This window comes from Euprymna scolopes, chromosome 34 (assembly GCF_053919585.1).
Source record: "Euprymna scolopes isolate OS-2025 chromosome 34, ASM5391958v1, whole genome shotgun sequence".
Classification (NCBI taxonomy): Eukaryota; Metazoa; Mollusca; class Cephalopoda; order Sepiida; family Sepiolidae; genus Euprymna; species Euprymna scolopes.
The window spans coordinates 37412996-37426950 of record NC_136515.1 but is presented as its reverse complement, the minus strand read 5'-3'; the positions used below and the strand labels follow the sequence as shown (position 1 = coordinate 37426950).

The 13955-nt window shown below is 33.0% G+C and overlaps 1 pseudogene; it reads right to left on the bottom strand.

The window, feature by feature from the left end:
- Window positions 1-8186: 8186 nt before the first annotated feature.
- LOC145259430 (5S ribosomal RNA) lies at window positions 8187-8303 on the bottom strand (annotated as a pseudogene).
- Window positions 8304-13955: the final 5652 nt, after the last annotated feature.

Genomic DNA, 13955 nt, shown 5'->3' with positions numbered 1-13955 from the left:
TCACACAGACACACGGATACACCCACATACATAGATATAACGCCATGAAAAACATCTGTTGGTCGGGGGAGACAAAAGTCCATGTATCCACCAAACACACCTTTATTTGTAAACTAGGTACGTGCAAAATGGATGGCCGATATGTATAAACAGTTTAACTTCGCCCTTCACTTAAAAATTCAGGAAATCAACCAATTTTAATGAATTTTTTAGTATTGGTTAATTAACAATCATGCAATATAATGAACCCATTAACATTATTTTTTTAATCTTAGAGAAAATGAATTATTTGTGTAAACAAAAGACACCTTTTCCAAAATTATAGTTATAAGTACTAAAAAGACGTATGGACTTATCATTTTTTATGAAAATAAACTATCGTAAGTTTTAACAATTAGAAATGACAAAAATATTTCAGAAACATCCATATTTATAAAATCAATATAACTCGAAAGAACTTTTTCTCTCGAACTAACGGTATTATTGAATTTAGCACTACTTATTCAATATTTTCACAAAAACTAATATAATTGATAAAAATATTTCATGTGATTTTAATAATAACAATTTACGGGGAGATGTTAAATGTAACATTATAATATTTCCCGTTTACGCGCCAATTTGTAAACATCAGTGTAAGAATTATTTTTCGTAATTTAAAAAAAAAAAAAAAAGAAAAGGGGAAAAATGAGATCCCGGGTCACTAAGAAAATAAAAATAAGTTAAACCTATAGTATGATTTCCACTATTACTTTGAAAACGTATGTGTGGGCAGAACGGTGAAACAATAAAAAGTAAGTTAATAATTTTCATTAGTAAATAATAATTTCCTTCCAAATTAAAATTCTATCTAATGATCAATAAAGAATTGTTTGAGCTTGTTTACAATAAAAAATAAAATTTAAGAATAAATAGAATAACATAATTGCTAAAGTTTTATAAACGTTTAAATTCAAATTCTAAGGAAAAACATTGGTAAACACAAGTCATCAGTCATTCCAAAGAAAGAAAAATTGAAGAAAAATTATACCAATTAAATATGAAACATTTTTTTTTAGAGAAAAATAAAGAAATTTTTAGTTGTATACATTAAAAATATTCTAATTAAATACGTATTTATCTGTTTCAATACAACAAAATTAAATTAATTAAACGAAATTATTACACTTACCAGGATCCGTACCTTTGTGAAAATCAGCGGGATTTGTGTTTAAATTTTCATTTTCAGTGACACGTTTTGTTTTACCGTTTATCGCCATTTTTTTAAAGTTTACGATGCAATTTTTAATTTAAAAATGTATGTACGTTTTCTTTAATTTAGTATCTTAAGATTTTAATTTATTAATTATCGTTGAATATGATATTTTTATAGAGATTTTTTAAAGATGATTTATTCGGACTTGAAATCCGAACAAATGTTTGTGTTTTTTCAACTTTTACCGAACCTTCTCGTGCATATATTTATTATTATTTTTTATTTTTTACATAGGCATCACCACTTATCAAGGCCTTGATGCCACTCGAGGATAAGGGTTAAAGAGTGTACGGTTGAAATTGGACAATATAGTAATCGTAAGTAATGGGAATTTGGTAAATTTGTTAATTTATATGGAACGACTCATCAAAAACTTGTTTACGTTAGACTTGAAGACAACCATATTGTAATCAGCTGGAAAGCAGGAAAACGGAAGATAATTCCATAGGCGTGCAGATCTAATAAAGAAGCTTTGCTCATGGAATCTACGTTTAGGTTTAGGTACAGATAAAGAGTGAGGAAAATTATTGATAATGATTTCTGCTAGACGGGTGCTTCTTGTGAAAGTTTGGCCAGTGGGGACCATAGATTGGAGCTCAGCCGAGCACTTGCCATGAAAATAACGATAAAGCAGAGACAAACTCGCAACATTTCTTCTGTGAGAAAGAGGTTGTAGGGAAGAGAAACAGACATCCCCTACGAGGCTACGAAGTCTATTTTGAACTCTATCAAGGCAGAATAAGTCATTTCTAGCAATTCCTGCCCAGATGTGGCAACAGTACTCTATCCTTGGATATACCTGGCTCTAATATAGATAGAGAATTGCATCAGCAGTGAAATATCTACTTGATCGATAGAAGGATCCCACCATTTTCCCAGTGGCCTTGGCAACGGATTTAATGTATGTGTTCCACTTAAGATCAGGAGTAAAAGTCAAGTCGAGAAGCTTGTCAAAACATGAGGCCTCCCCAAGACGAGAGCCATTAATTTCAATTGATGCCAGATGTGGATCAGAGAGTTGATGATGTAAAGATAAAAGCTTGGTTTTAGATGCATTAAAAGTAACCAGACACTCCTTTCTCCATTGTACTACGTGCTCAAGCTCAGAGGAGAGAGAATCAGAGAGAACTTGGTCGTTTACGGTCTTAGATGTGCTACCATAGATAGTAGTGTCATAAGCATAAATGTCTACGAATGATGTAGGATGTGATTTGGAAGATCATTAATGTAGGTCAGGAAGAGAGTTGGGCCCAGGATGAACCCCTCAGGGACTCCAGCATTAATACTGAGAGGGTCTGATTTCTGCCCATCAACCACTACTCTTATGAACCTATCAGAGAAATGATTTAATAATTGAGAAGACATTTCCAACTATACCGTAGCTGGAGATCTTTATGCCATACTCCATCAAAGGCCTTTGATATGTCAAGAGCAATTGCCCTAGAAAGGAAGCCACCACCGAAAGATTCGCTAATCCTATGTCTGCTGTAGATCTAGCAGAACGGAAACCATATTGTGTGTCACTAAGAAGGTTATTTTTGATGAGATGGTTGATTACTTCTCTATTTAACACAGATTCCAGCAACTTACTCATGACGCACAGAAGACTTATTGGCCTGTACTGAGAGGGAGATGAGCGATCACCTGAATTCTTAAATACAGGGCATACTGTTTTCCAGGGTGATGGGAAGCAATTCTCCTTAAGACAACATTTAAACAGTTTTATAAGGATGGGCGCTAGTTGAAGTTTTTTGAGTACTATAATTGGAATACCATCAGTGTCGGTTGCTTTACTGGAATCAAGGTTTTTAATTAGCTTGGCAACATCACGTACATATATTTGCATATCACATAGCGTGTTTTCTGATACAGGAGGAACTATTGGAGGTTGGCGGCCTTGGTCGCAAAGGGTAGAATTGGCTGCAAAGTTCTTGGCAAAGAGTTTGGCTTTGTCTGATGCTGACGAGATTACCTCAGGTCCATTGTGATAGTTGGGATAGAGCACACGCTTCTGTTTAGAATTCTGTTTGCTATTTGTAAAAACTGGTGAGAACTTTGGACTTAACGGACTGAGCATATAACTCTCTTGCGTTCTTTATAACTTTTTTTTACAGTTGTTGCTGTCAGTCCTGAAAGCAGCTTTAGTCTCAGTACATCTATTACGTTGGAAGCAATGAAAAAGGTGATTTCTGTGCGCAATGACAGCAGCACCTTCTGGAGAGAACCACGGCTGGCTGTTAGGTTTTTGCTGGAATTTTTTCGATGGTATGAAACGGTCTATACCTACAATTAACCATTCTGTCAGGTCTGATACTATAGAGAACACACCCTTTTTAAACATGGAACGCAGAGGTAGATCTAATATAAATGTACGGAAGCTATCCCAGTCAGCCATAGAGTATCGATATACTGTACGATGGAGATGTACATCTGAGGATTTATTACATTTCATTTTTATCTTAACTGATACAATAGAGTGGTCGGAAGATCCAAGTGGAGACAGAACGAAAGCTGAAAACAGAATACTGGCCGTCAGTATCGGGCACACGGGTGGGTTCGTGAATAATCTGGATGAGGTCATAAGCAATGGAGAAATCATAGCAGAACCTCGCCTCATCATATTAGAAAAAAATATTTAAAAAGAAATTCTACGTAGAAAGAGAGAAAACACCTGACAATATAATGCCAGAAAAAAGAAAATTCATAAAAGACCCGGAATCGCTAATTTGTTTAGGTAGCCATTTTGAAACGTATTTTAAATTAAAAAGAGTTTTTAAAAAGTTTTAGCCTACAACTTTAATCCAAACATTGACTAAAATCGAAATAGCTTTGCAAAATGTTTCAAGATGGGTAATAAGCGATGCTGGGTTTTCTATGAAATTTCTTTTTTTCCGAACTCTTGCACCGTCGCATCTATTTACATTTCTGTTGAAATTAGCTTGTAAAATTATCTATAATTTTTGATAACCAGATAATATTTTTTCCGGGAATTAATTTATATTTTTGTCACGAAAATTCTTTCAAACAACGTTCGCTTATTCCTATAGACTGCAGAACTCTTATTTTATTTCATTCTTACTTAGTCCCAACTGATCGTAAACTCGCACGGGAAGAACGAAACAATGGACACAGTAATGCCATAATAAACTAACTCTTTCCAACGTAAGCAGACGTCTCTGCTCGGCAACCCCAAACTTGAGTCTATTTTATCACTAATTTGTGTCTTTATTCAATCACATGTTGCCTCATATACAAATTACTGGCATCTGCATTATTATTAGGGCTATGACAACAGAATATTCTTTTCATTGTTTTGACTCTCTAGTGTATATCCGACACAGTTAGACGCAGTAAAACGACCGAGAATGACATCAGTCGATATAAAAGCATATAAGACATCACCGAATACACACCCAAGAGTCAAAACAATGAAAAGAATATGCTGTTGTCATAGTCCTAGTTATTATTTAAACCATCAAAAACAAACAAGCAAACAAAACAAACAAACAAACAAACAAAACAAAACAAACAAAACAAAACAAAGCAAACAAACAAAACAAAAAACACAACAAACAAACAAACAAAACAAACAAACAAAACAAACAAACAAAACAAAAAAACAAACAAACAAAACAAAACAAACAAACAAAACAAACAAACAAACAAACAAAACAAAACAAACAAAACAAAACAAACAAAACAAAGCAACAAAACAAAACAAGCAAACAAAACAAACAAACAAAACAAAAAACAAGCAAACAAAACAAACAAACAAACAAAACAAAACAAACAAACAAACAAAACAAAACATACAAACAAACAAAACAAAACAAACAAAACAAAGAAACAAAACAAAACAAACAGACAAAACAAACAAACAAACAAACAAACAGACAAAACAAACAAACAAACAAACAAAAACAACAACAAAAAAATCTATCTACAAAATGACGTTTATTATTTTTCCATTGTTTCCTCTTCGATCCTGTCACCTGAGAGGCAAAACATGCGTTTTTTTGTTTTATTATATCTATCAGTTTCTTGTTTATCCGCTATTCCATATATTTTGGTGTGAAATTTTATTTCATGTTTTAAATCCTACTTTCTCTTTCTCATAGAAGGGACATTGCGAGTCAACACTGCTCTGTAGTCATTTTCATGGCACGTACTTGTTTGAGCTTCAATCTATGGTCACCCTATAAAATATTCACTACAAATACTCATCTGGCTACAACAAATGCTAATAATTTCCCCAATCTCTGTCAGTACCTAAACCTAAACGAAAATTCTATGAGCAAATTTTCCTAGAATTGTCCGTGAAACATAATGCCGTAATGCAGCTTCCTAGCTGACTATAAGATGGTCGTTTTCAAATCTAGTGTAATAAGTTCTTCTTGACACGCCCTCTTAAATCATCAAACCATAATCAAGTTCCACCATTACTGATCATCAGATTTTGTCTCACAGTCTACCCGACGCTCATTCTCGAGTAACCCTTGGGCCTTGATAAGCGGTGACCCTCTAGTACGCCCCTCCAAACGTCTTCCAAACAAGGGGAGCCATGTTCGCATGTCGTCTCCATATAAAAAAATTAATAGGGTCGATGTGTAAGCATTCCTCATTTATGACTCATTAGAATTGAACTAGTTTTGAGAATTTTTTTGCTATTAGTAAAATTCTTGGGATCAAGTATTTTAAAATGTAGATTATTGGGGCATTATTAACTGGGAACGCTTTTTATGGATAGCCATAAATTACAAAGTAGGACCAGACTTGGAGAGAAAGAAAAAGAAAGAGAGAAATATATATATATATATATATATATATATATATATATATATATATATATATATAGAAAGAGAGAGAGAGAGAGAGAGAGAGAGAGAGAGAGAGAGAGGGGGGAGCGTTTAATGACAACTGGATTTGATTAAATTTATATTTTCGTGGTAATGATAAACATATGTGTGATAATGAACCACAAGTAGACCAGGACTTATGACTGTTACGTACATGCCAACAAACATACTTACATACAACACTCAAACACACATACACATACACACACTCATGCGTGCACATACACGTATGCATGGACGGTCATACGATTTTCACTAATTTCTTTTTTAATCGCTCATTTGCTAATTTTTGTACTCTAATAGCAACAAACATTTCGAATCTGTTGATAAATTTCAATTTTTAGTTATATTCACTGCAACATGAATATTATGCCTGCCTCGGCATAAGATTACAGCAACGCTGTTTGAACGCTCTGGTTCTCCGTCAATATTAATTCCGATGCGTCGTTCACCCTGAGCAAAAGTATAACGAAAGTTTTGTTCTATCGTAGATATATTAAGAGACAAGAAAGATGGCGGCACCCTTAGTAACATCTATTCTATAAAGGATATATATATCTGTGTTTTTATGTTCGTATGTCCAGCTAAATGTTCCAAACTACTAACCAAAAACCCCCAAAGGATGCACAGTTTTGAATATTTAGAAAAAAATAATGTTTACATTTAATTTTTTTTTTTATTGTAAATGAATTATATTATTATTTTCTTTCAACACATTAAAACGTAGAGAAGAATGAGGTTAGTGGAAGTAAAAGAACCCCATTTTCACCCCAAACAAGGCACAGGGCCACTTAGTCGTGACGGGCTACTATTTGGGACCAGATTTGCAGGGATACTATTTAGGGAGTTGAACAGCGAGATGTCTGTTCACATTACACTTGAATTTCTGCGTGTCAGTACAATCAGGGAAGCAGAGGCCCAGGAAGGAATTCCAAAGTGCAGCAGTCTGAGGGAAAAAAACTATTAAAGTAGAAAGCTTTACGGCATCTTGTGATCTCTACAGTGTAGGGGTGGGATTTTGTTGCTTATCAGGTTGTCGATGAGATTGTCGTCGAGGGGGTACTATTGCTTTGAATTCGTTAGCGCACTTGCCATTGAAATACTTGTAAAACAGGCCCAAGGATGCCACGTTTCGACCGTGGGACAAATCATGGAAATAAACCAATTTAATAGTTTATTAGCCATAAGGGTGGTCGGCGTTTGTTCAAAGCGAAATATAGTAGTTTTACTATGATATAGGTATATGCCACATCTACTTGAAATATTTAAGCAATATTTGTGATTATATTTTCTATAATATTCATTGCACATGAGCACGGAGCATCTATAATTAGTTTATGTTAGAGAGGCGTAACAGTTATCGACATTGACTATGAAATCGGCAGACTGAGATCAAATGCAGGCCGATACAATACGTTGGTGCCACTTAAAAATCACAACACTGTGAAAATTAAGTTTTGTTATCTTTTAAATGGGTCGATTGTTGGGGCGGAGTCTCAAATAGTCATAACCTCTATTATTACAGATAGTATCTATATAAATAAAACAGTAAACTTGTGTGTGTGTGTCTGTATAAATATTTAACCGATAATTCTTATACTGCTCCCGTAATACTGACATTTACAGAAAAAAGTAATCACACACAAAGTATGGTTTATCACAAGTAAAATCTTTGAAAGGATGAATAACGCGCACAGACATATTGACATGCAAATAGCCAACACATTTTATTTCTTTCTGCGCATGCTCAAATTTAATTCATTTTTATCAAGTCATTTAATACTAAATCTTTCTTAACTAGCTGTCAATAGCTACACCAGCAGGACAACGCTAAATGTCTTGATCTCAATTTTAGCTGACGCCACCCAAGTCATTAAAAATCTTTGAAATTAGGTACAGGCTCCTTCAGTCTTTGGCAGACTATGGATACTCACGAAGGGGTGCCTGCGCGTGAAATTTTTGTGGCAGGACGTGCGAAATCTCCAACCACACCTCTCCTGGGTCGACATTGTTAAATACCAGTGGTAAGTGCATGTACAGGACGACTGGAAACAAATGCCGAGATAAGCGGAGAGCACATACAGCGCCTAGAATTCCCAAATGGCCACCCATTTGGTACTAACCAGGCTCAACGTTGCTTAACTTCAGTGATCTGACGAGAATCGGTGTGTCAACGCGATTATGCCGTATATTAGGTATCGAAATTAGGTACAATGTATGAATAAAAACTCAATACGAAAAATATATAAATGTTATCTTATAAATATATAGAAAAATATATAAATGTATCTTTTCTCTATTTATTTCCTATGTGTTGACGTGTCTCTCTTTCTCTCCCTCTCTCTCTCTCTCTGTCTATAAACAGAGAGAGAGAGAGAGAGAGAGAGAGAGAGAGAGAGAGAGAGAGAGAGAGAGAGAGAGAGACTTCCCTATATACTTGGAGACCGGCCGATTTTTTTGAAATTTTACACACAGGTACTTGATGTGCCTAGGAGTTTTCTTACGTAGGTTATGTACAAGGATGCATCCGTTAAGTATCGAAAATCAGTAATCAAAACAATCCGATTAATGAAAGAAGTCATATTGTGACCAAAGTTAACACTTTTATTTAATGTAACATCACATGTGGATTTGAAAAGATTTATCACTGCACAAGCAGAAAGGTCCAACGTATATTAGCAAATGCCGATTATTTTATAAGATAGGAGCGCGTTCGAAGTAAATTTTTCTTTTTAGAGCACAATTGAACCATGATACTTGAATTTTGTACATTTAACTTCAATTCAAGTGATTATGTAAAAAGAATTTCATAAAATCAACAGTTGTTCTTTGATAAGACAGAGGCACGTTCCAAATGAATGTTTCTGTTTAAAGCACAATAAAACCATGATACTTGAATTTTGCATTTTAAACTTTAAGTGAAACAATTATTTACAGATAATTTTATAAAATCAATAGTTTCTTCTTCGTATACCGCAGTGGGTCCTCACCGAGAGCAGACAACCAATCTATTTGATTAAAAAAATGGGTAATTTTACCGATTTCGATGACCATAAAAATATGGGAGAGCGAAAACTTTGTTGATCTTCATTCAATCCCAGAAACGTCGGTCGGGTTATATATATATATATATATATATATATATATATATATATATATACTAGCAGGGGTGCCCGGCGTTGCTCGGGTGTTTGGAGGTGTATGCTGTGCAAAAAAAGCAAAAAAAAACAAAAAAAAAAATGGTTAATTTTTTAAAACTTTGACCCCTATTATGACCCCTTGAAATTTATTGTTTCGGGCTCAAATCACTTTATTAAGTTAGATCCATGTTCAAGGAACCTATACCTAAAATTTCAAGTGTCTAGACCCAAAATTGTCGGAGGAGTTTGGTAGAGTTCTTAAAGGTCAAATCGTTGAAATTTGACCCCTTAACAGCCAAATTTCTGGCTGACACCCGTCACATCGATTTTCCCAAATCTCAGTACCCGGTATTTCAAATTTCGAGTCTATAGACTAAAAATTGACAGAGTTATTGCGTAGGGAAATGTACACAGACAGACAGACACACAGACACACAGACACGTTCACTTTTATAGATATAATAGATATAGTAATTTATAAAATATATATGGCGATTAAGCTACACTGAATATTCGGCGTTTCATCCACTATAGGATTCGTCAGGCTTATGCTTTCGTATATTAATTTTATGTGAGTAAATGAAGTAGTTTATATATATATATATATATATATATATATATATATATATATATATATATATATATATATACTGTTATTATTCCATGTATATACATATATATTATAAGGTGATATAATATATTGTATATATTTTTTCAGAATTTACTTTAACAGTTCTAATTACGGGAGTAGAACTTAGTAGTTGTATGAATATATATATATATATATATATATATATATATATATATATATATATACATACGGCAAGCAATCTACACAGAGGCGTCCATGTTTCATTCATATAAGAAAGCATCAGGCTAAATGATTGATGATTATCCTGAGGATTTTCCGAGAGAATGAAACATTGAAGTCTCTCTGTAGCTTACTTGCCATATATATATATTTTGCTAAATCGTGAATATATCGGATTATTGATGTTGAAGGAATATCATTAGACTGTTGAGACCCGTATAGACTTTGGTTTTATGCACTTTTTGTGGTGAGAAGTTGTCCACCTTTTATCATGATAATCGAGAATTATTATATACTTAACGCACAAAAAAGTAAAGCTGAATGATAGTAAAAAATATCTGGTAAAAAAAGACAGTTAATTAATTAACTATTATTAGTTGTTATAAAATTCATATATCTTTTAAAGGTCAAATTCTAATATAAAGAAATAGTGTTATTATGTAACAGAAACTTGTATTTATTTTATCTATTAAATATAATAAATAAGCGATAAAGAATAAAAGTCACATAAAACTTAATTATGCCATCAGATCAATAGGAAATCAAGGAGAAAAAAGGAAAAACATATTTAGATCATGACATATCGAAGCTAAACGCTTCTCATCAGAAGAAGAGAAAGTCAGCATCATACAAATATAAAAACAAAAACCAGCTTTAAAATATTTAATGTAGGAATGAAATATATATATATACATATATATATATATATATATATATATATATATATATATATATATATATATATATATATATAGTTGTATTGTAATTGAACTGACATATTCAAAAATTACACTCGACCGGAAGCGACACAAAGATAGACGGCGCTCTTATTCAAATAAATGTCTCGCTTTATTGTAAATAGAATAAATGACGATATTTAAAGATTCAATACTTTTTTTACTAGCAGTAGAGGGACCCCCGGCTTTGACCGAGCGTAAAATACGCTTACATATGATATTTTAAATTGCCCAGATTTCGTATATATTATTATAGTCGTGATTTAAAAAAAAAAGAAAAAAAAAAGAAAAAAGTAGTTGAGTGTCATCAGCTAGAATTGAAACCAAATTGTAACATCCAAAGCTGGTGAGGTTACCACTGTACCAAAGTGACGCGTATACGAACTGATTAAAAATTAAAAATAAAAAATAAACAAAGATGAATGTACAAAATGTATAACGATGTTTTCAATTTTGATCCCTTAAAAACTATTTTCACCGGTTAAAGACCCTTAAAAGAACGGTCCGTAAAAAATCCAATCATTTGAGACCCCTAGCATCGCTCTGTGACTTTTAATTTCGAAGGAGATAGAGTTTGAAAATATGTAGACAGACATACAGACATATAGTCTTTTACTATCGGGGGAAGGGGCGTTTTTGTCCGGGCGTAAAATACGCTTAAATATGATATTTTAATTTGTCCAGATTTTTCGTATATCATATAGTCGTGATTTTAAAGGTAAAAAAAAACCCAACTTATTTGGGTGCCATCATCAGAGGAGACAGACAAACAGACAAACATACGTACAACCAATACATGTCCGTTGACATTTAGGCACACGCATAAATATAATAGTAGTATCTGTTTAATACTGTTCATTTATTAATGCTTTTATGTGTGTTTATTCCGTCTGTTTTATGTTATTATATAAAAAAGTTGCACTCTGTTGTATATTTTGTGGTTGATTTGTCTGATCAATAGTGATTCCTTCATTATGATGTTTCCTAAATCCCTTTCGGCAGCTTAAATTTTTACTCGTATGCTTTTATTGAGGTTGCGATTTTGTGATATATGTTTCTGAAATGAAGATGCTTTGGTTATTATGCGTTCTTCTATGCATATATGCAGTGACCCAATTCTACAACTTATCACCTGGATGTCAAGTGGGTAGACGGAGAGAACTCCAACAGGCATTAAGAAATGTTTCTATATCATTTAAGATGGCAATCATCAGCCTAATGACTCTGTTAAGCTCTACTGCCGTATTGAGCACTGCATTGAATATTGAATATATATTACGTAATATATTATACGAGAGTACATAAAAATACGGAAAATTATTATGCTTCGCTAACACTCGGGAAGCATAATTTCCCATAATTTTTGATAGAGAGCGTGCACTAGCATTAAACGACAACGCTCTTACATAAATGCGCAAAAAAAAAAATGAGACTATCTTTTTCACTCCCCGCATCTCTTACACATCCACACAAAAATGAATAAGACAAAATATGCCCATGAATAAGCAAAACTCACGCACACCCGTACGTACGCATTTTAACAAGATTCCCTACGCACAGAAATAGGAGTATTCAAATGTCTGTACACAGATGCATTGTGGGTGTACTCACTGACATGTTCAAAATTCACACTCGACCGGAAGCGACACAAAGATAGAGGGCGCTCTTACTCAAATAAATGTCTCGCATTATTGTAATCGGATACTTTTATTTCCAGTCCGGCCAACTCCTAATTCTTTCTGGATCACTGGACCCGTCAACTAGCGGCTGGGCTGGAAGTAATGCCGCCTGGGCAAAGATTGTATGAATTGCCGACCTTTTCAACTTTTGAAGAAAAAGAATAACAGTTTTGACATTGAAAGATATTCTCATTAAAAGGAAGTCAAAATTTAGATTTTACACTTAAGTGTTAACATGTCAAGGATTTATTCCAACGAAATTCTTGAGCACAAAATCAAAATCACCCATAAAATCTGGTTCATTTAAAGTAAAAGTTTCGCGTATACTTAAAAACTCCACCTTTTGTCGTAATACCCCCCTCCAACTTTCTGACCATCACCACGGATAATAATAATTTATATTATATTTATCTTAGTCTGTCTGTCTGTCTATCTGTTTGTCTCTCCGTTCCACTTTTTTCGGAAACTGCTGAGCTGAATGCCTGGAATTTATGTATGGACATTTGTTAGAAGATGCAGTGAAGTAAATATTATGTTACCTGTTCAATGCACAGCTAGGGGTTAATATGGATTAATGGTATTAGTCATCACAATACAACATCTACTCTAGAAATTTTCTTGGAAACTACAGGCCTGATCTGTCTAAAATTTTGTATAGACCTTTATTTTGATGAACTGTAGCGAACTAAGTATCTCTTCGATGCACAGTTAAGGATAAGTAGAGATTGATATAGATTAATATTTAATGCAATAAATGAGTACACATTTAAATATATGCAACGATATAGTTAGCATAAAGCACTGATTCCAAGTCAATGGCTATAACTTTCGCCCGTTTTAACAAGTTATAACTACTACTACTACTACTACTACTACTACTACATAACATTAATAATAGTAATAATAATAATAATCCTAGTAGTAGTAGTAGTAGTAGTAGTAATAATGATAATAATAGTAATAAAATAATTATAATAATTATAATAATGGTAATAATAATAGTAACAATAAGATTAATAATAATAATAGTAGTAGTAAAATAATAGTATTTTTATAAATAATAATAATAGTAATAGAAATAATAATAAAATAATAATAGTAATAGTAATAATAATAATAATAGTAATAATAATAACAATGATAATAATAACAACAATAATAACAAAAATAATAATAGTAATAAGAAAATAATGATAATAATAATCGTAATGATAATAATAATGACAATAAATAGTACAATAATAATAATAATAATAATAATAATAATAATAATAATAACAACAACAACAACAACAAATGAAGCATGCCTGGTCCCCCGTGAGTGCACAGTAAACGAGGTATAAAAAAATAACTAGGTTATGCGCCCCCCCACCATTTAGCCTCCAAAGTTCCTTGTGGACGTCAAATTCGGGCGAAAATGAACAAACGGTGCAGTTTTAGGTCTTAACATATGTAAATTTGAGTTTTGCACCATCAA